General features: G+C 51.8%; 1 pseudogene; it reads left to right on the forward strand.

Annotated features, from left to right (window-relative positions):
* Positions 1-19,730: 19,730 nt before the first annotated feature.
* LOC139009442 (SET domain-containing protein 9 pseudogene) lies at positions 19,731-20,276 on the forward strand (annotated as a pseudogene).
* Positions 20,277-21,261: the final 985 nt, after the last annotated feature.

Below are 21,261 nucleotides of genomic sequence, written 5' to 3' on the forward strand. Positions count from 1 at the left end.
TATGCTCACCAGCCAATCAGGAGTGAATATGCAAATTTACCTGGCAAAGATGGTGGGTTAATTTGCATACACAGGTGCCAAGCAGCCTGGGTCCCGGGAACATCCTCGGGACCCAGGCCGCTCCTAGTCAGTAGGCCTGTGCGTAGGCGCCAAGCGGATGTTCTTGCCCTGTGACTGCTTGCTCATGCACCGGCGCCAAGCGGCGGCCTGGGTCCACGCCCCCCCAGCCCAGTGCCCACAAGGCGCAGGGCTGGCTGCCGGCCTCGGGGGCGTGTCCCCCCAGCAGCAGGGATACGCCCCTAGCCCAGTGGACACAACACAGGGGGTCCTCTGCGTATGAGCTGCAGAGGAAACACAGAGAAGAAGGGAGAGGGATAGACAGTTGGAAACATCGATCAGCTGCCTCCTGCACACTCCCCACTGGGGATGTGCCCCAACCAAGGTACATGCCCTTAACAGGAATCAAACCTGGGACCCTGCAGTCTGTAGGCCGACGCTCTATCCACTGAGCCAAACCAGTTCGAGCGTAAACACCTTTTCTGACCACTCATTGGCTAAGCTCCCTGTACACCGCCACTCGCAGTGTTCTTGGTAACATGGATTATAAGAATCCAAGAAGGTGATCTAGGATTTTTCCACCACACCCCTGGAGGAAAAAACGAAGGTCCGCTGCTGGAGGGGCTAAGAAATGTTATATCCTTCCCTAGTTGGTTTGGCTCAGTGGATAGAGCCTCGGCCTGCCAACCGCAGGGTCCGGGTTCAGTTATGATCAAGGGCATGTACCTAGGTTGTAGGCTCCTCCCTGGCCGGGGCCCAGGTCAGGGCTCATGCAGGAGGCAACCAATCAAAGTGTCACTCTCACATTGATGTTTCTCTCTGTCTCTCCCTCTCTCTTCCACACTCTAAAAATCAATGGAAACATAACCTCAGGTAAGGATTAAAAAGAAAGAAATGTCATATCCTATGAAAGACACATCTTGAAAATGCCTAAAGAAAGTTGGCATTTTTTCATGGTTAAGGGACTGGAGTCCGTGTTGATGAAAACACCTTGGTGTGCCCTGGCTGGTTTGGCTCAGTGTATAGAGCGTCAGTCTGCGGACTCTAGGGTCCCAGGTTCGATTCCGGTCAAGGGCATGTGCCTTGGTTATGGGCACATCCCCAGTGGGGGGTGTGCAGGAGGCAGTTGATTGATGCTTCTCTCTCATCGATGTTTCTGGCTCTCTATCTCTCTCCCTTCCTCTCTGTAAAAAATCAATAAAATATATTTTTTAAAAAAAAGAAAAGAAAACACCTTGGTGGCTGGCAGTGGCTACAACAGCGGGGTGATGGGGCTGGCGCCTTCCCCTAAATCAGCCTAGTCGCCTCCCACAGACAGAGGCCAGACTGGGGAGCAGGCCTAAGCCATCAGTAGGACATCCCCTGAGGGCTCCCAGTCTGTGAGGGACAGGCTGGGCTGAGGGAACCCCCACCCCACCCCGTGCACAAATTTCGTGCACTGTTCTATTGGTTGAAAGTTTTAATTTTGTAGTAAAAAGATTAGCATTATTGATATTCAGTAGTTTTGAGATACTCGTTTAATCTATATTCAATAGGAACCAGTATTTTTAAGAGTAGAGATTGTAGTTACCTTTCGGAAATAGTAGGGCTAGAAAAGCTGTAGGATATGTGTATTTTCTATGTTGCCTTAAAATTATTTAAATCCTACTCTAAGGAGTGGTCTATCGTAGATATATCATAAACAATGTTAAGGAAAAAAGCAAACTATATATTCAGAATAATCTTTATTTATGTACAGAATTAAGTTTTTTAAATTCCCAGAGTGATCCTCTGGTGGCCTAATTGTTTTTGGATGATTCAAAAATTTTGGAGTGTCTAAGGCTGATACATTCCATGTCTTCATTTGTGCTGGATGAGACTGGTGCTGTTGGTGTTTCCTCACACAGGTGAGTGTGGTGGTTGGTCTAAATGCCAGTCCCTGGAGTCAGTTGCCCCTGTTTCTGTAGCCACCAGGCCCACACAAGGGAAGGCCATGTGAACTTGTGACCACCAGAAGCAGGAAACTTCACCAACCACATCCTCTTCGTAGCTGAGTCATGAGTTGTAAAGTGTCCTAAAAGGGAAGCAGGGTTCTTCCAGTTGAGAGGCTACTGCTCTGGGACTACCCACCCAAATCCACTAGGCTCCATAAAGAGGCTGCCATCATTTTGAAAGTGGAGTCTGTAGAAATTTTCTGAACAGACCATGACATTCTATATCAGTGGTTCTCAACCTTCCTAATGCCGCAGCCCTTTAATACAGTTCATGTTGTGGTGACCCCCAACCATAAAATTATTTTCGTTGCTACTTCATAACTAATTTTGCTACTGTTATGTATCGTAATGTAAATATCTGATATGCAGGATGTATTTTCATTGTTCGCGACCCACAGGTTGAGAACCACTGTTCTATATCATAGAACCTTGACTGACTGTTACAGGATAGTGAAAAGCTAGGAAAATTCCTAAATGGAATAGGGAAACAGACAAGAAAATGAAACAAGGCCAGTTTGTGCAGCTTGCAGCAAAATCTTAATTTGAGATCAAATGGCTAATACCTCTCCTCACTAAACAATGAAGGAAAAGGGGGAGTTTTAATGCCTCTTCTCCCTAACCAGAAAATACATTGCATAAATCACCCTGGAACTGTTAAGGCAGGAGGAGGAGGAAGGAAAAAAGGAAGAGTTTTATCACTCACTAAACAAGTCAGCCGTCTTGGGGAAAGGATAGTTTTATCTCCTTAAACAGAGAAGCCAGCAGTGTCAGCTTGTCAGGATAAAATCACCACGCCCCAGGAGCCCCTGTGGCTCAGTTGGTTGAGCGTTGTACTGAGATGATTCTGTGTCAGGGCACATGCCTGGGTTGTGAGGCACCCATCAGTGTTCTACTCTCACAACTCCTATCTCCCTCTCCCTCTCTTTAAAACCAATAAAAACATTTTTTAAAAAACAAAATCGCCAAGTGCTTCTCAAATTCTGGACGAGCCATAAACAAAAGGAGACCTTGAGATCTGGTCTGTATAAGGAGATCTGGCCAAGGAATTTTAAAACCTATACACAGAAAAGTATAAAAGCCAAACCTCTACCAGGCAGCACTCCACAGATTAGCTGAGAGGGCCTATTTCATAAGCCAGACGTATTTTGATAAGATTTGCGTGCCTTGCTTCTTTGATAAATTTACTTGCTTTACTTTAATAAATTCGCTTTACGCCGAAACCGGTTTGGCTCAGTGGATAGAGCGTCGGCCTGTGGACTGAAAGGTCCCAGGTTCGATTCCGGTCAAGGGCATGTACCTGGGTTGCGGACACATCCCCAGTGGGGGGCGTGCAGGAGGCAGCTGATCGATGTTTCTCTCTCATCGGTGTTTCTGGCTCTCTGCCTCTCTCCCTTCCTCTCTGTAGAAAGTCAGTGGAATATATTTTAAAAAAAATAAATAAATTCGCTTTACTACAACGCAACTGTCCGTGGTCACTCATTTGAATTCTTTCTCACAAGACAAGAACAGGAGGGGACAGCCCTCTCCCTTCAACTCAGACGGTGGTCCAAACACACCTTTGCTGGTGTTTCTGGTGCTTGTACCAAGTTTATCTTTCTGGAATCGTGGGTTAGAGACTAGCAAATAACTCGATCTTCCTATAACAAAATACCTTCTAGAGATAGCAAACAAAAGTTCTCTGTTAGAAAAATAAGGCTTTTAGAATTGTAATGCAAAATCTAGATGAAGTAATTTAGTCTATTATAGCTTTAAGGATGTTGAATTGTTTATGCTTTTAAAAAAAACTAGAAGAGCCCTAACCGTTTGGCTCAGTGGATAGAGCGTCGGCCTGTTTACTGAAGGGTCCCAGGTTCGATTCTGGTCAAGGGCATGTACCTTGGTTGCGGGCCCATCTCCAGTAGGGGGCGTGCAGGAGGCAGCTGATCGATGTTTCTCATCAATGTTTCTAACTCTCTATCCCTCTCCCTTCCTCTCTGTAAAAAATCAATAAAGTATATATTTTTTAAAAAACTAGAAGAAATAAAGTCAATTTAAGTTTGTGAACATAAAATCTGTGTTGTTTATTTAAACAACCTGGGATGGATAACAAGGGTTTGCAGAAGTCTTACACAAATGCTAAGAAAAATGTCTTTAAAACTTTAAATATCTTTACCCTTGTTCGACCCCTGTGTGAGGCATTTGTTTTCCCTAGTTCGGGACACAGACAAGCCCTGACTTAGGTGGCCCAAACTCTGCACATGCATTATGTGCCTTCACAATTCCTGGGTCAAAGCCATCATCCATCCGGCCAACGTTCTTGGGTGCGCAATCTCGCCTGGCTGCCTGTGATCCATCTCTCTGGCTTCAGGTTTGAGCAGCCTCACCTTTAGCCCTAGGACCCTGCCTCCCCTTAGTTTTATACAAAACCACACCATCAGGTCCTGGTGCTTGCTTCTGACTCAAAAAGAGCTCCCTGTAACAAAAGCACTTTTTGCCTCCTGACCCCTCTACGCAACAAGGAAATCACTGAGTTCGGTGTGGTTTGAAGTTCTCTGCAATACCGCTCTCCATGCCCGCATCCCACAAACGTAAGCAGTGGAGACTTTTAAACCAAAACGGGACAGACTAGCAGTTCGTAGTCAGAGTTTCACATCAGAACCACGAGGGAACTTTTTAGAAGTATACAAGCCTGGCCCCAGACTGGGCTGTCAAATCAGAGGCTCCCAGGGTGCTGCTCTGGGCACGTGTGCTTTGAGTGCAGTTGCCTCAGGTTTGGTGTGGGTGCTGGTTAGGAAACCGTGTAAGAGGTCACTACCTGCAGGTGGCATGATCATAGTCAAGTGTAGCTCATCCCACTCCACTCCTCTTTTGGTCAGTGGGAGACGGCCCATGTGCTGAGGAGTCGAGCAGGTTTTCGGGAAGTGAACCCTGTGCATAAGTTCATGTCATCTGTGCTCTGCTGACCTCGTCCTTGACTCCTAAAGCCAGTCAAGTGGACAAAAAATGCAAATGTCTAACAGTAATTAACCCCTCCCAGCAGCCCAACTTGTAGCAACCTCTCCTTGGGGTTCCCCTTGCAAGGGCTCAAGGCAGATCCCCAGGGCTTTCTGCAGACGCCTCCCCGTGAGAGGCTCTCCCAGAGGCAGAGGGCTAGGAAAGGAGTCCAGGGAACCATTCATTAGGAGAAGGGAACATGCCGTGATCCCAGAAGGCAAGTGGTGTTGCCGAAACTTGAAGTGATGGGTGACCTTTTGAGCTGTTACCACAAGAAGACTGTCTGCTTAGAGGTATCCTTCGCACAGAAAGCAACGTCTGACCTTATTGCAGGAGGTGAGAACCGCGAGGTTAACCCGGTGGAGTAGGTTTTACCAAGAGTAGCGGGGATTGAGCCGCCACTGGGGACTGGAATGACGATGAGAAGAAGCAGAACAGGAAAGACCTGGTTTCCCTGGGCAGAATAGGGATGAATTGGGGGGAGCCCCAGCTAACAGCCTCCAAGTGCCTGGCCCAGCCGGGGTTTTCCAGGGAGAGAGGCCGAGAGTAGCAACTTGGTTATCAGCTGCATCTAGCTGCCTAGTTGGTAACTACCGTCAGGACCACGTTCGCCTGCGTCAGTAAGCGGTGGCCACCCTACCTGGGCAGCCTCCAGGGGCCTGACGGGTATGTGTTTCTGAGAGCTTAATACGTTCTCACCAGGAGGGAAGGCAAGAAAAGTTTCTGTGAAGATGGCCGTGCTGGCATTTCTTAAGTGGCAGTGGACACAACCCAGGACTAAATCACCTTCTCCAACAAAGTAGCTCATCGATCCTAATAGCATGGCTGCAGAGATTCACCGTTGCAGGGTGACTGGAAGAGGCCTCCGGCTGCTCTGTGCCTGTGCCCAGCAGCCACCTGAGAAGATGTGCTTCAAGAGGGACCCAGGGAGTGATGTGCAGGGGCCGTGCTATTGCACTATATCCTCTCACTGTAGGAAAAGTTCTCTTAGTTCTTTCGATTGATCAGCAAATATCTTTGAGCCCCTCCCACAAGTGCGACCCTTGGGTGTGAGACCGTGATGAACAAGGCAACACGGGCTAGTTCTCTCCAGGGACTGAGAATTTGGCCCTTGCAGCTCTTGCAGAGTATCTCCTCCAAGTGCACTATCACCGAGGTATCTGTGGCATCTTCACATCCTGTCTGCGTCCAGCGGGGTGGGGGCGCGCCCCTTCGTAGGAGCAGACTGGCATGAAGGCGTCTTGTGCAAAACCAACCTCCAGGCCTCCTTCCTGATGGCTCCATTGGAGACACCCCCAGGGACCAGCAGCACAAGCCAGGGAGCCAACTTCCCACATTTTTCTAGTGGAAAGGTTCCTTCCTGGGCCTTCTGTCACTCACTTCCTCATGACACATGACACGCACAGGTCTCAGCTTTTTCCCATGGGGGGCCCTGGCTGTTAGGGCAATTCCTGGAGGAGCACACACCATGGCGTCAGGAAGCAAGCTGCTTCCAACCCTCCCATGAACCAAAACAGTCTCCTGGGCTCAGATCAGTCCCCCCTCCCCTCTGCTCCCAGGACCTGCAGTCCTCAAGAGGCTGGTGGTCCTGGTTCAGCTGGACCCCAGCACAGAACGGGAGGCCCTGGCCTGCCTTCCCTGGGGCTCCCCCCGCCCCCCAGGGCGTCTCTCCCAGGGAGTGTGTGAGTCAAGGTGAGCAGGGAGGGAGGGGCGGAGGTGGAGGAGCCCTAGGAGGCAGAAGAGAGACAGGGGAGATGGGAAACTTCTGTGCTGCCCAGCTCCTCCGTGTGCCTCTGGGCCAAGCCAGGGGTCCCTGCAGTGAGACAGCCCCTATCATGCCCAGGGCTCTTCCACCTTCTCTTCAGATCCTTGCTGAGAGAGTGGCCTCCTGAAGTCTATTTGTATGGGAGGAATTTTGCAACCTCCCAGTGGCTTTTGTCCCATAGAAAACTACAGGTCAGCTAATAAAGGAGCTTGCTTATCAGGTGATTGGGTCAGGGAGGGAGATTGCAGCCCTGCGATGGGGAAATCCTATCTTGCATGACTTCCTTCCTTCCTCCCTCTGGCGAGGCCCACAAGGGTGGGGACACCTTCCTGGCCTTGGCACCCAGCGGCTGGGCTCCCAGCCAAGTGTCCAGAGGACACTCCCGACACCTGGGCCCTCTCACCTCCCACGGCCCAGGGAACAGCGCGAGGCCTCTGTTCTGGAGGCCAGCTGACTGGAAAACCCCTGCATCTCCAGGGCCTCGAGACAGCCCTAGCCTGGCTTTCTGGGAGAAACGGGGGAAGAACACTGGTCAGGAGCAGTTCCATCTCTCCTTGCACTGCATCGCGCATGTCGGCCTGCCGGGGGCTCACAGCAGGGCCCCGTGGGCACTCCTCCTCGAGGCCCCAGGCCCAGCAAAGCATTGATTGAACCTTAGAATGTCTGCACCTGAGCTTAAAAAGTGACTTAAAATTCCTGGTATGCTTGTGGAGTGCTGCTTAATTTTTTAAACCAACATGCTCCCCCACCCCCCGCCCCCTTCTTTAGATTCTCAGCCTATTTGGAAGCATTGTTGGACCTTAGTTAAATGCAGAGCAGGTCTGTCTGCTCTCATTTCCTAATGGCCTCCCATCCCCACCCAACACACCCACTCAGCCCATAGTCAGGCCAGTTCTCAAGTTGCAAAAACAAAGAGAAAGGTCAAAGGCCAGGATATCATTCCCCTCCCCTCGAAGTTGTTCGGTTGCTGTGGCCTCCCCAGTGTCTGCCCACCAAGCCCAGAGGCCGGCCCTTCCCCAGTGCAGTCAGGGCCTGAATAGAGCCGAGTACCCGTGCCCCCTCCCCAGGTGCAGCCTCGGGGGCAGGAGCGCTGTGGGACTTTTCCATCTTGCTCTACAGCCTGGTTGGCTCCTCCTTGGATCATCATCCTGCCAATGGCACAGGCCTGGGTTGGGCAAGTTTTCCTGCAGGACACCAGGGGTGGTGGCAGCCATGCGGGGCCTGCTGGGGCCTGGCCTCCCCCTCTGCAGCTGAGATGGGTGGAGGAGGGATTCAGGGCCGCAGGTAACCCTCAGGCCGGCGCCTCAGGCCAAGGCCGAGCCCCGCTGCCTACACCTGCTGCCTCTGCCCGGGCCTGTTTCCTCCTGGCCTCCTGCTCTCCTGTTTCCTTGCCTTTCCCTCTGGGTGGCTCCCAGCTCTTCCAAAAAACCCCTCCAGGAAATTTGCCTGTTGCCATGAAATAATGCAAATGTGCTTCTGGGGCTGCCCAGGCAACAGCAGTCTGTGTCCTGGAGACCTGGAGAGAGAGGGCAGGCAGTGCCCCACTCCAGCCACCCACCTTAGAGGACAAACACCTTTAAGCCCCACGGAGCTGAGTAGTGACAAATGCAGGGACACAAAGGAGGACAGCAAACAAGTCCTGGCTGTTTGGCTGTTTAGGGCCCAAGCCTGGCCTATGCGCCCTGTCACAGTGACCTGAGACCTGGGGCAGGAGCCTGTGACCAGAGAAAGATCAACAGCAGCACCAGGTGGCTGTGCCCTGCTGGGCTCCCCCTGTCCCTCCAGTGGCAGGGGGCAGGAGGTAGGGGTGACCCGTGTGCGGGCCGAGGACTGCCATTTCCAGAGGAGAATGGGGGGCAGGAGGGAGGCGGATCTGCATAAACAGTTACCTGGCAGAATGGATTGGTGCCCAGACCCTCTCAGCCGTGTGTCCCTGCAGCTCTCCGCACCGTTGCCTGTGGTCCCTGGGCTGAGGGTCTGATGAGAATGTTACTCGCCCCCAGCTCTCCTCATTTCTTGGTGCTGCCGCCTCCATGATGGGGCCATGATTGCTCAGTAAAGGAATGGAATCCCAGGTCCTCTCGCTCCTAATGAAGGAGAGGTGGCAGGGACACCCGTGACCATCCGCTCGGTACCAGGCCCTCAGACCGGTACTTAAAATAAACACTGCCTCCGTTGACGCTCAAAGCAATCCCGTAAGGTAATTGTTTTTACGCCAATTGACAGATGGATTCTGAGGCTCAGAGAGGTTAGGGATGTGTCCCAGGTCACACAGGTGGTCACACAAAGCCAGTTCTGTTTGGAGTTCAGTGGCCATGGCGTCTTTCCAGGTTAAAGGGCTGCCGTGGACCCAAACACGCAGCTCCTGCCTGTGAAACCTGGCACAGTTCATCCACATGCTCACTCGCCTGCAAACTCCAAGGCTCAAGGCGTCATTGCACCTGTAAAAGGGAGCCCAGAGGCTCTCTGAGGCCCCTCGAAGACACCGGTATTTGCACCCAGCTCAGCTTCCTGGAATGGCCTGGGAGTGACTGGTGGGAACCAGCAATGACAGGGACGAACAACAGAGCAGGCGAAGGTTTCCCTCCAAGTTAGGGTCTCAGTCCTAATGGGAAGCCAGCTAAGGTAACTCTGCCTCATGATTTCAGAGCAGAATTGGCCTCATGTTGGATGGTATGATTCGACTAAATCTATGCAGCTGGTCAGCTCTGTGGATTTCATCAGCCAGAAGCCAGGAAGGGGTTAGGGCTCTGGCTGAGCCTGTGGGCCTGCCTCCCCTCACCCATGGCAGCTCTTGGGGATGAAAGGCCACAGGCCAGAGCTAGGACCGGGCTGGAAGGGGGAGGGAATTATCAGGGCAAAATCTCCTCCTGTTAGATAGGACCAGGGTCTCAAGGTCTGGGCCATTCTTACTAAATGCTATTCTTGCTAAATATTAACATGTAGCACAGTATTTTGCAAACCAGCTGTAAACAGAATGAGCTTGACAGGAGCCCAACCCAACAAGTGTAGCCAACTGCAATCCATGTGTGACTGACCGAATAGTGTGTGCTCTAGGCAATAGCTCAGACTCCCCTCTGGGAGGCAGAGCTTCGGATAGGAATCCCCTGTCTCCTTTACTTTCGGCGACAACCACCTCTCGGCCTTTTTTGTTTGTTTTTAACTATACTTGTATTGCTTTCAGAGAGGAAGCGGGAGGGAGAGAAACATCAGTGATGAGAGAATCGTTGATTGGCTGCCTCCTGCACGTTCCCCCTAGGCATGACCTGGAATCGTAGGTTCATAGGTAGACACTCAACCACTGAGCACCTTCATATTAAAAAAAAACAAAAAACATACTATATTGATTTTTTTTACAGAGAGGAAGGGAGAGGGATAGAGAGTTAGAAACATCGATGAGAGAGAAACACACCGATCAGCTGCCTTCTGCACACCCCCTTCTGGTACATGCCCTTGACCAGAATCGAACCTGGGACCCTTGAGTCTGCAGGCCGACGCTCTATCCACTGAACCAAACCGGTTAGGGCAGGCACCTTCATATTTTAATAGAGCACCCCAGGTGGCAAGTCCCTTCCGTGTGCAACACTCCCACAAAGGATATTGAAATACTGTGCAGTTTGGTAAGTCCGAACACAGGCCTCATGCTGCTCAGCGAGGGCCTTGGGGCACCCCCACCCCATTCCCAGGCTGCAGTTCAGCATCAAGGAGACAGCCAGCTACCGGTGAGTATAAATCTCGATTGAGAACTGAAAGCTTGTGCGGTGAGTTCCACCTGCCCACAGACAAGCATCTCTGCTCGGACCTCTGCTCGGCTGGCCTCTGGCCCTGGAGGGAGGGAGCTGGTTGAGGGCACTATCCTTGACCTCCTTGAGTCCCCTTTGGGCCTCTGCACCTGCTTCTGACCTTCCTCACCGTCGGGGTGCTCACCTTGGAGATGTGTCTGTAGCCCAACAGCTGGGGGAGTGGGCAGAGAAGTTATGACCTGATGCCTCGGGTTCTTAGCAGCTGTGAACCCTCTCTGCTGCCTGGTGGTTTCAAGTCTTCCTTCTGGAATGTTCATTTTTGCCCACTGACGACGCCACCATCAGGTGTGAGTGCTGAGAAGTCAAGGACTTCCATGCAGGCAAAGTGCCTTTCAGCCTTGGATTCCCAGACCCAAGGCTACACAAATCCTCACATTTGATTCCTTCAGGCTGTTTTTCTGGTGTAAAACCTTTACTGAGAACGGGGGGCGGCGGGGGGGCTCTCAAGACTCTAGCGTAGACTAGACTACGTAAACAGACTCTTGTTTGTCTGTTGGAGCACAGGAGGAGCCGGTGGGGTGCCAGTGAGACTGTAAGGCAGCTGTGGGGCAGACGTGGCCTGAAGGGAAATTCCTGGGTCTCCAGTCTGGCCGTGAGCCCCAGCTCCTGCCTCCCTGGGGCTCCTGTCCCACAGCAGCCACATTGCCAGAGCTCAGGACCCCTGGCTGCCTGTATGAGGCGCCTGGGTTCCACCCTACACGTCTGATCCCAGAGGAGAGAAAGGAGGACCAGGAGTCTCCGTGCTAACAGGCTCCTCTGCCCCCAGGTGCCTCTGGGACCCTCACGTTTGAGAACCGTCGCCCTGCAAACTCAGATCAGACCCCAGCAGGGAGGCAACTCTATACAAAGAGCCTGTTTCCTCTTCCCCAGCCAGCTCCCCGACTCCCGAATGTCTGTGAATGGCCGTCAGCAGGGGCAGCACTTCTCCGTATCCTGGTGTTCTTTGCAGAGGAATGCGTGACCAGGCCCTAGGAGAAGCAGCCCGTCCTCCCAGGGCCCACTGCAGGGCCCTCCTTCCTCATAACCCTGCCTGGACCTTGCCCTGTGGGGCTTCCACCAGGTTGACAGCGTGGGAAAATCCCGTGCAGCCTGGCGCCACAGAGGAGGCAGAGTGGGCAGTGCCACGCAAGGCCAGGCAGAGGCCTTCGGCTTCTCTCCTCGGGGTGCCCGCTGCACCCCATTGCAGAGCACACCCCTCCTCTGCACCTCTGTGCTGGGCAGACCTCCGCTCGCCAGTCTGCAAAAATGTGGATTCATCTTTCAAAACGGATCTCAACGCCCTCGCCCTTTCTGAGTCCTTCCTGACACCTGTCAGAGGACTGCTCTCTCCCTCCGGTAGCGCCTCAGAGGTGCAGGTCCCTCACATCCGTGGTCACGTCCCTCACGTCCGAGGGCGTGAAAAGCCTCTGGCGGCCTTGCCTGGGTGAGCAGCCGCCCTCAGAGAAGGTGTGCAGGGAAGTAGATCTCAATTTGGTTCTGTGGTCTGGATGGAGTTCAAGGATTGTTGCCCCACGGACAGTGGGTTGGGCGAGTTTTTCTTATGTTATTTCAGAAGTGAAGCAAGGCAGCTGTCACAGCTCCAGCCTTCCAGGGGGGCCGTCACTCTGTTCTGGCCTGTTGCTCCCTGTGGTGATTGCAGTTTGCAATTATTCTGCTTGTTTGCATGGGTTTTGCTCTGTCTGCCCATGAGGATGTGAGCGGGGACGTGGTGCACTTGCTTCCCTACTGAGGAGTATTCAGAGACGGTGCTGGTGAGACCACGAAGTGCTTAGGAAATGTTTGTGGATGGAGCGAACAGGGTTTTGAGATTAGCTTTTGTAAATCTAAACATCCTTGTGTAAGGATACTAGTAAGTATGAAATTAAACCACTGGCCCTCATTTGACAGGCAAAACATAGACCCCACAGTCTCTATTTTCCAGATCAAATGCAGGTTCCTTCCAGACTCCTGACCTCAGCTTCCTCGTGCTGCATCCTGATTCTGTGCGACTCAAGCCACTCGGATGACATCTGATGGTGTGGAGCTGACCCTGCCGCAGAGGCAGAAGTTAGTCCACAGTCAGGAAAGGACGGGGAAGCACATGGCCTGGGGGGAGGAAAGGAGTCTGGGCCTCGGGCTACGACTCTGCAAACTTGCCAGTCACCTCAGGGCTGCGAGCCTGAAACACAGATGTGCCAGGTCAGATGTGCAGCCCTGAAAGCGCCGTCCCATCCTCTGGGGAAGAGCAGCCCAGGCCCCAGCTACTCCAATGCACAGGGCTCATTTCTCACTGCAATGCCCTCTGACCCCAGCCCGGTGGGCACCGTCATCGGCCTGCGCAGGGCCTCTGTGTGGTTTGGGAAAAGGTGACCCATCGTCCAGATGGACACAGCCCAACACGAGCCAGGTCAGCCCCTGCTCACACCTCAGTCCACACCTGCACGGCTGTACACAGCAGCTCTGACCTCAGGAAAGTCCCCAAGTTTTGTAGGAAGAGGAAAGGCACACACAGTACATTCTCCAGCAGGCGCCTTCTCTGGGTCTTCCCCGAGCTTCCACCCCAGCTGGCTCTGCCACATCCCAGCTGGGCAAGCCTGGGGCCACTTCCCCCTTGGTAGGACCTTGGCCCCTGGCCCCTGGACGCAAGGGGCTGGACCTGCCCCACATCGAAGGATTCTAAGTCGAGTTCCTAGTTGGAGCCAGCGATTGGCTGGGCTGCCCAACCTGGCTCCCCTTCAAGGCCTGGCTCGGGTTCCTGCCAGCACCGCCCTGCCCTCTGTCCCCACAGTGTTTACCACAAAGAAGGAGGCGAGCTGGGAAACTCCCCCGCGCCCCGCGGCCAGCTGAGGAGAAGGAGGCCCGCCCTCCCACAGAGGCGACACTGTGCTTGCCAAGCCCCTGCTTCTGCGGCTTATTGGCAGCGCCTCCAGGCAGTCGAGCCTCCCAGCCTCCTCCACTCAGGGAACAGCACGAGCTGAGAATAGAAGGGGGAACAAAGCCAAGATGGGGAGGCCGGAGCTCGGGCTGGGCTGGGTCCCGGAGCCCAGGGGCGGCCTCGGAGTGGCCATCTCCCCAAGGTCACCTCCTCACTCCTTGCCTCAGCCTTTTCAGGCCCCCCTGCAGGGGTGGGGGAGGGGGAGGTGCCGGTGGGGGATTTCCACAACAGAAGCCTCCTGGGCTGTCAGAGGCCTTAACTGACCCCAATAATGTTTCAAGTGGTTTTGCTTTTGAGGAACCGGCTGCCCAGGACTTCCAGGGCCTCCCTGGCCCATGCATGTCTCAAGGCCTCCACTGGCCACCGTGCTGTTCCCCACCCGCCGTCCTGCCCACCTGCTGCTGGCCCCGGCTCCGGCGCCTGAGCAGTGAGTCCGGGCTCTGCTGGAACTCTGGAAGATGGGCGGAACCGGGATTACTCTGAGGCCTAAACCTCCAGCAACGAACTGTCACTCCCTGACAATGACCCCTAATTTCCAAAGGCCCCACATGCACACCTACTCACATGTCCCAAGGACCCTCCCCTCCTTGAGAAATGATGGCCCAAAACTTGTCACTTCAGGGACTGTGCAGAAGAGAACAGGAGCACACCCTTCCCACTGTAGGGGCAACTGGGGACGTCATGAGGTCCCTCTCGGTACCAACTGGGTCTTCTTTCTCACACAGCCAGGGCGCCAGCCACCCAGGCTGACCTCCTTCTTTCTTTCTTTTTGTCTTTTTAAATATATTTTTATTGATTTCAGAGAGGAAGGGAGAGGGAGAAAGGCATAGAAACATCAATGATGAGAGAGAATCACTGGTAGGCTGCCTCCTGTACACCCCCTACTAGGGATCAAGCCCACAACCAGACATGTGTCCTTGACCGGAATTGAACCTGGGACCCTTCAGTCCACAGGTCGATGCTCCATCCACTGAGCCAAACCAGCTAGGGCAACCTTCTTCTTTCTGAGGGATTTGTAAGCTGGGGACCACCCTTTCTGGGGCTCACTGCTCTTTTTTAAATTTTATTTTCCTTTTTATTCCCATCTCTCCACCCCCTCTACTTTGGCAATCATCAACTTGTTCTCTATATCTGTGGGTCCGTTTCTATTTTGTTTTGTTTATTCATTTGTTGTTTGTTTTTTTTTAAGATTTCACATGTGACTGAAATCACACAGTACTTGCCTTTCTCTGACCTGACTTATTTCACTTAGCATAATACCCTCTAGCCCAGCCGTGGGCAAACTATGGCCCGCGGGCCGGATTCGGCCCGTTTGAAATGAATAAAACTAAAAAAAAAAAGACCGTACCCTTTTATGTAATGATGTTTACTTTGAATTCATATTAGTTCACACAAACACTCCATCCATGCTTTTGTTCCGGCCCTCCGGTCCAGTTTAAGAACCCATTGTGGCCCTCGAGTCAAAAAGTTTGCCCACCCCTGCTCTAGATCCATCCATGTTGCCACAAATGGCAAGATTTCATTATTTTTTCTAAAGATTTTCTTCTTCTTTATTGCTGAATAATATTCCATTGTCTATATGTACCATATATTTTTTTCACATTAAAAATTTTTTAATTTATTTTTCATTAAAAACAAATCCCCAGCTATATGGTAAGTCACTTTTAAAATCCAAACAACTTTGTTATAATATTTTATTTGTAAAAGTAATTGTGTGATAGTTATCAGGAAAGTTGAACACAATAACAAAGTACATAGGCAGCAGATACCAAAGAAATCCTATATGATTTACACAGTTGTTCTAGCAAACACAAGAAAACTCTCATTCGATTTACATTAACTACATATGAAAAGGATAAAGACCAAAAGCTCTTCTACCTCAAATTAATCAGGCTTTGAATGGCAGCTTCTCAACATAAAATAAAGACATAAAAAACAAAGTAATATAACTCATTCTAAAACATTTCTTTTTAGTCCACACGTACTTGGAATAATCTTGTATTAAGTTTTTGTTTTGTCTTTGTTTTAATCCTCACCCAGTGATATTTTCCCATTGATTTTTAGAGAGAGTGGAAGGGAGGGGGAGAGAGAAACTTTGATGTGAGAGAGACATTAACTGTTTGCCGCCTGCACATGCCTGGCCTGGGCTGGGGTTGTGACCTTAACCAGAATCAAATCCAGGACCCTACAGTCTGCAGGCCAACGCTCAATCCACTGAGTCCAGCCAGCTAGGGCCTAGATACCCTTTCATCAGACTCCCTCCCAGAGACCTGCATGTCTTACTCTGCTAACTGTAAGCAGAGTGCTGCTGGCCTAGGATAAATGAAAGACGGTGCTGTGCGAGGGGATGGGAGCGAGAGCCCTGCCCAGCAGCAACACGCTCTGTGCTCCTGGATCCCTAGGCTCCACTCAATGAGCCAGTTGCGGGTTTGGTACGTTGGAAATGTAGCTTTCTGCTCTCATAATTTTATTTTTATTAAATTAAATTATTATTTTTTTAATCTTCTTTCCTCCTACCCAGGCTGTCTGCTTTCTGCTGCAATAAATAAATAATCCTACACATTTTTTTGTGGGTTTTGAAAAATATTTTTTTATTGATTTCAGAGAAGAATGGAGAGGGAGAGAGAGATAGAAACATCAATGATGAGAGAGAGTCATCGACTGGCTGCCTCCTGCACGCCCCCCACTGGGGATGGAGCTCACAACCGAGGCACGTGCCCTGACCAGGAATTGAACTGTGACCTCCTGGTTCATAGGTCGACACTCAACCACTGAGCCATGCTGGCTGGGCCTTATTTGTTTATTATGCATCTTCTACCACAGAATATAAGATCCATAGGACCGAGACCTCTTCTGTTTTGCTCACTGTTATTTCCCCCCACACAGTGCATGTTGAATAATAGGTGCTGCATAAATATGTGTTGAATGAATGAAATGCCAGCACATCTTTGAGCCTGTGAGCTGGCCCTGTCCTCTCTGCGGGGAACAGGCAGAGAGGATCATTTGGTCACTTGGGAAGTTCATTTGAAATATGAAAATAGCTACTTTGTTTCAGAGGTCCCTGAGGCTGCTTCCTTCAGGCGAGGGACTGTCCCTGCCCTTCTCACCAAGATGTGCGGAGCAGAGCTCACAGGCATCGTAAATCATCCCTGTCATCCCGGAAGGGGCTGCTGGAAAAGCTATCCTCTGTCCAGTGCTGGCCTTGCCGACAAGAATCAGAAGCTCCTGGTCTGTGGCCCCTCGGCCTCTTTCCACCATGGAGGGCAGCCCCCTCCTTTGTGGATTGTCTTCTCCCTAATGTCCAGTTCAGTTTGAACTTTGACCTTCAAGGCAGGAGTGAGAGATGATCTAGGGTCTTCTTAGTGCTGCCCCAGCCTCTCACAACTCAGCATAGCAGGACGGTCTCAGGTGGCTGAGTTACCCCCTGGGGATTCTGGAAATACACTCAGAACAGGTGCACGGACACATCTCCAGGAATGTTCTGACCAGGGTCTGCCTGCTGGACTGGAGTCTGAGGACTGGGAGGGAGGAGCCGTGGCTCCCTAAGCCACTCCGGAGGGGACAGACCCTCACCCTGCAGAAAGCATCAGAGGACATACCTATACTGTGGCCTTGGTGTCCTCCGCTCCAGGCCCTGGGTGGATGCCCAGCCTCAGACGGGGTCCTGGCCTTAGAATGAATCTCAACACCCCCTCACCCTTGGGAGTTTGGTGGCATCACCTCAACTCCGAGAGGAAAGGATTCTTCCCACAGGCCGACGCCCCTGGTGCTTCTAAAGGGGTAGGCTTATTCTCAGCCCCTTCCACTCAGGCATCCACCAGATCCCATCCGTCCCTCCGTCTGTCCTCTTTACCACCTCTGGCTTCCTTCCTCCCTCCCCTGCCCCTCCCAAGATGCTACACTTGGATCCCCCCAGTGGTGACCCCGACACCATCCTTTCTCTAACCTCTCCTCATTCCTCGGTGAGATAAGTCCCCCTTAAAGCCCAGATTGCAGCTGCCACTTGGGTAAAATCCTATCTCTTCAGCTCCTGTCAGAGCCTTTCCCATGCAGCCCAAACTGCCCTCCCAACCTCATCCCCAGCCCCTCTCTACATGGGTCTCTTTGTGTCCCCCGTCCCCCTCATCCCTCCCAGTGAGGGCCTGTGATTCCACCCCAATGGCAGCGGTGGTGAGGGCTTCATGACAATGGACACAGCAGGCCCAGCTCAGTGCTGACACTTAGAGGTCTGCAGGCTGTCTCAGTGTCTCAGAGATCATCCCTCTGTCTCTCCAGAGCCTCTCCCCCGCTTTCCCACCCTGCCCCGAGTCTGGAGGAGGCCCACCCTGCTAGATCCTACCGGATTGAAGCCCTTGCCCTCTGGCTGCCTGTCCAGGTTGGCCAATGGGAAGCCCAAGAGTGATCAGAGGGTGGGAAGAAGGAGGGTCTGTATTAATTCCGCTGCCCTCCTCCCTGCAAGGTCATCAGGCTGGCTGTGCCCTGGAAGGAAGGTCACACACAGCCTGCGAGGCTGCCTCCGGGAGTCTCTCAGGGAGGCAGTGGGGAGTAGGAGCGCTGTTGCTAGTGGCCCCAGGGGGCGGATCCATGCCCTGTGTCTCCTTGCCCTTCACATCTTTGTAAATGAGCCGCCACCACACTGCACTGCTTATCAGCCATCCATCCAGCAAGGCTTAGTCTGTCCTTGGGCCTTCCCAGCTGCTGCTTCCTTTAAGGTTTCTTATTTTTTTAAAAGATTTCAATGGGCACAAAAGGATGTGCAGTGAAAATCTCCCTTCCCCTTTTATTTTGAACACCCAGTTCTCCCCACGGGCAATGAATGAAGTGTTTTTGGGTTTTTTGTTTTGTTTTGTTTTGTTTTATTGTTGTTGTTTTGCTTCTCTTGTGATTGATTCCACTCTATTGCTAAAGCAGGACACAGGAATGCAGAATGTCTCTATTCCTTGCATCTTCGGTAACCATGGGGATGGGGGGAGACGATGGATTCAGGATGGGTGGAGGGGTGGGGGCTGACAGGCCCCCCGTACCTGCCTCCTGGGAGCTGTGGCACTTAGGCTGTGTTTGGGCACGGCCTGCCTCTGTTTGAGTCACCCATGGGACCACTCCCTGCTGGCCCTTCTGTTCCTCAGTCCCCAGAACCGAAGGTCTTCTCCAACTTGATTTTTGCTTTCTGCTGCTCAGAACCTCTGTTCTGGTCAAACCTGGCTTTTGTCTCATTTTCAGCAGAAACGCCCGTTGGAGTGGCTTTGGCACAAATGCAGCTCCTAGTCAGAATGCGTTGGGGTCCAACCCCAGCAGGTCCAGGGGTTCCCAAAGGTGTGGATGGAGTTGGCGAAGAAGGAATCACACGGAGACAGTGTTCAGTTGATCAGCAGCCTAGCCAGGTTCTCCAGTCAGGATCTCCAGCCAGGTTCTGTGTTTTATTGTCTTGTTACATCTGTATTTATACTAGTTGATTTTAATCCTATCAATTTCTATTCCAAAGGTTAGGGCGTTTCTTATCTCCATTCCAGGGAGTAAAGATTATGTAGCTTAAGCGTGATTGTTCGTAGTTAAAGTGATTAACTACCTGCCTGGCACTTAGTTAAGGGGTTTTATTCCCTCCCTAACTTCAGGGGAAAATCCCTACCTGGGGAAACAACCTTTCTCGGAGAGGTGACCTTGGTTAAAACACATAGCTCTAAGAAGGGGAGCAAACATATTAAGAACAGTATGCCATATACGCCAGGTCCCTTGAAACATACGCTGGGCACATGTTTCTTCCCTGCAACAGCAGCAAGGGTGGACTGACTCCCGGAAAGAATGACTATCAATAATGAATCCAGAAACAATTGTTGGTGAGGCTGTGGAGAAAAGGGAACCGTTATGCGCTGTTGATGAGAATGCAGACGGGCACAGCCACCATGGGAAACAGTATGGAGGTTCCCCCAAAAATAAAAAATGCAACTGCCTATGATCTAGCCAAAGAAACTCAAAATACTAATTTGATATAATATATGCACTCCTATGTTCATTGCAGCATTATTTACAATAGGCAAGATATGGAAGCAACCCAACTGCCCAGCAATACATGAGTGGATAAAAAATCGGTGGCACAAATATATGATGGAATATTACCTGGCCATAAAAAGAGTGAAATCTCAAGGCCAACCGGCCCGACACCCCGCGCTTCCAGCTCGGGAATGAGACCAGCAGTTTCCGGTCGGGATGGTGGCGGCGGGTACAGCCCCTCCCACATCCACGTCAACATGACCATCGGCAGGAGCCTGGGGCGCGCGGGCCTGGCCCAGCGCCGAGCTGAGGTCGGGACTCGTGCTGCGCTCTGCCCTCTCCGCCCGCGCTGGGCGCGCAGGGGTCGGGCGCTGCGGGGCCGCCTGGTGCTGGGCCTCCTGGTTGCAGGGCCTGCCTGGCTGTTGGCACAGCTACCGGTACCGCTTCGTCCCTTGGGTCGCGCTGAACATCAGTCACAACCCCAGGTACAGTATATCAGAAATATGAGCCAATCTTTTTCCAGTCGATTGGAAACCCACTTATTTTTAGATGCTTGGATGGCGTGCTCATGGATGGAAATGACAAGGGAATATGGAAAGTCGTGCACAGACAGACCAGCGAACGTCCGCCATCAGGAGTCGGATGTGCCCGCGGGTTTCCCTGAGGAACTGAAGCAGGGCCTTCCCAACACCACCGACAGCTGAGCCCAGCAAAGGCCGCTCCCATGTGTCGTTCCCGTTGCTCTCAGGGACATCAGACCAGGAGAAGAGCTTTTCTCAAGCTGCTGCACAATTGTCAGCTGACTCTTTGAATAAAGATCGGGTTTTCTATTCAATTAATGTTAATATTTTGGTTAATCACTTCTGAATTCCAGAGTGGGAATTTATTTCTATTTTGTTTCAATTCCATGATAAAAATTATTTGCTCAATTTCAACTTCAAATTTGCAGTGCTATTCCAATTTTCATTTTCAGTTAAATACAGTCAATTAAAACCTACTGCCTTGCCGGAAGCCTGTACATCCTTGCTGCTTGACACAGTCGCTGCAGGGAAGAAACATCTGCACAGCATATGTTTCAAGGGATCTGGCGTATATGGCATATTGTTCTTAATATGTTTGCTCTCCTTAGCACCATGTGTTTTAACCAAGGTCACCTCTCTGAGAAAGGTTGTTTCCCCAGGTGGGGATTTTCCCCTGAGGTTAGGGAGGAGATACAACCCCTTAATTAAGTGCCAGGTGGGTAGTTAAGCTACATAATCTTTACTCCCTGGAATGGAGATAAGAAACGCCCTAACCTTTGTAATAGAAATTGACAGGATTAAAATCGGCTGGTATAAATACGGATGTAACAAGAAAATAAACATTAGATCCTCATCAGATCCTCATCAGATCTTAACCAGAGCTTGGCTGGAGTTCCTAACCAGAACTCCGACCAGAACTTTGGCTGGAGATCCTGGCTAGAGGTCCTGACTAGGCTGCTGATCAACTGAAGGCTGTCTCCGTGTCATTCCTTCTTCGCCGACTCCATCCACACCTTTGGGGACCCCTGGACCCACTGGGGTTGGACCCCAGCATCTGGCGTCCGAACAGGGACCCTTAGGTAAGCCCCCCATTCCCCTAGGTAAGCCCCACTCTCGGGACGGATAGGACTCCACCGTAGAAAGAGGGTGGATAGTTTTCACCAACTCCGTTCACACCTTTGGGAACCCCTGGAACAGGATTCCCCTAGGTAAGCCCCCCCCATTGAGAACCCCCACACTCGGGACGGATAAGACTCCACCAGGGTGC

The sequence above is a fragment of the Myotis yumanensis genome, unplaced genomic scaffold, assembly GCF_028538775.1.
Source record: "Myotis yumanensis isolate MYYU_CA2020_CCGP unplaced genomic scaffold, mMyoYum1.0.hap1 SCAF_1, whole genome shotgun sequence".
Taxonomy (NCBI): domain Eukaryota; kingdom Metazoa; phylum Chordata; class Mammalia; order Chiroptera; family Vespertilionidae; genus Myotis; species Myotis yumanensis.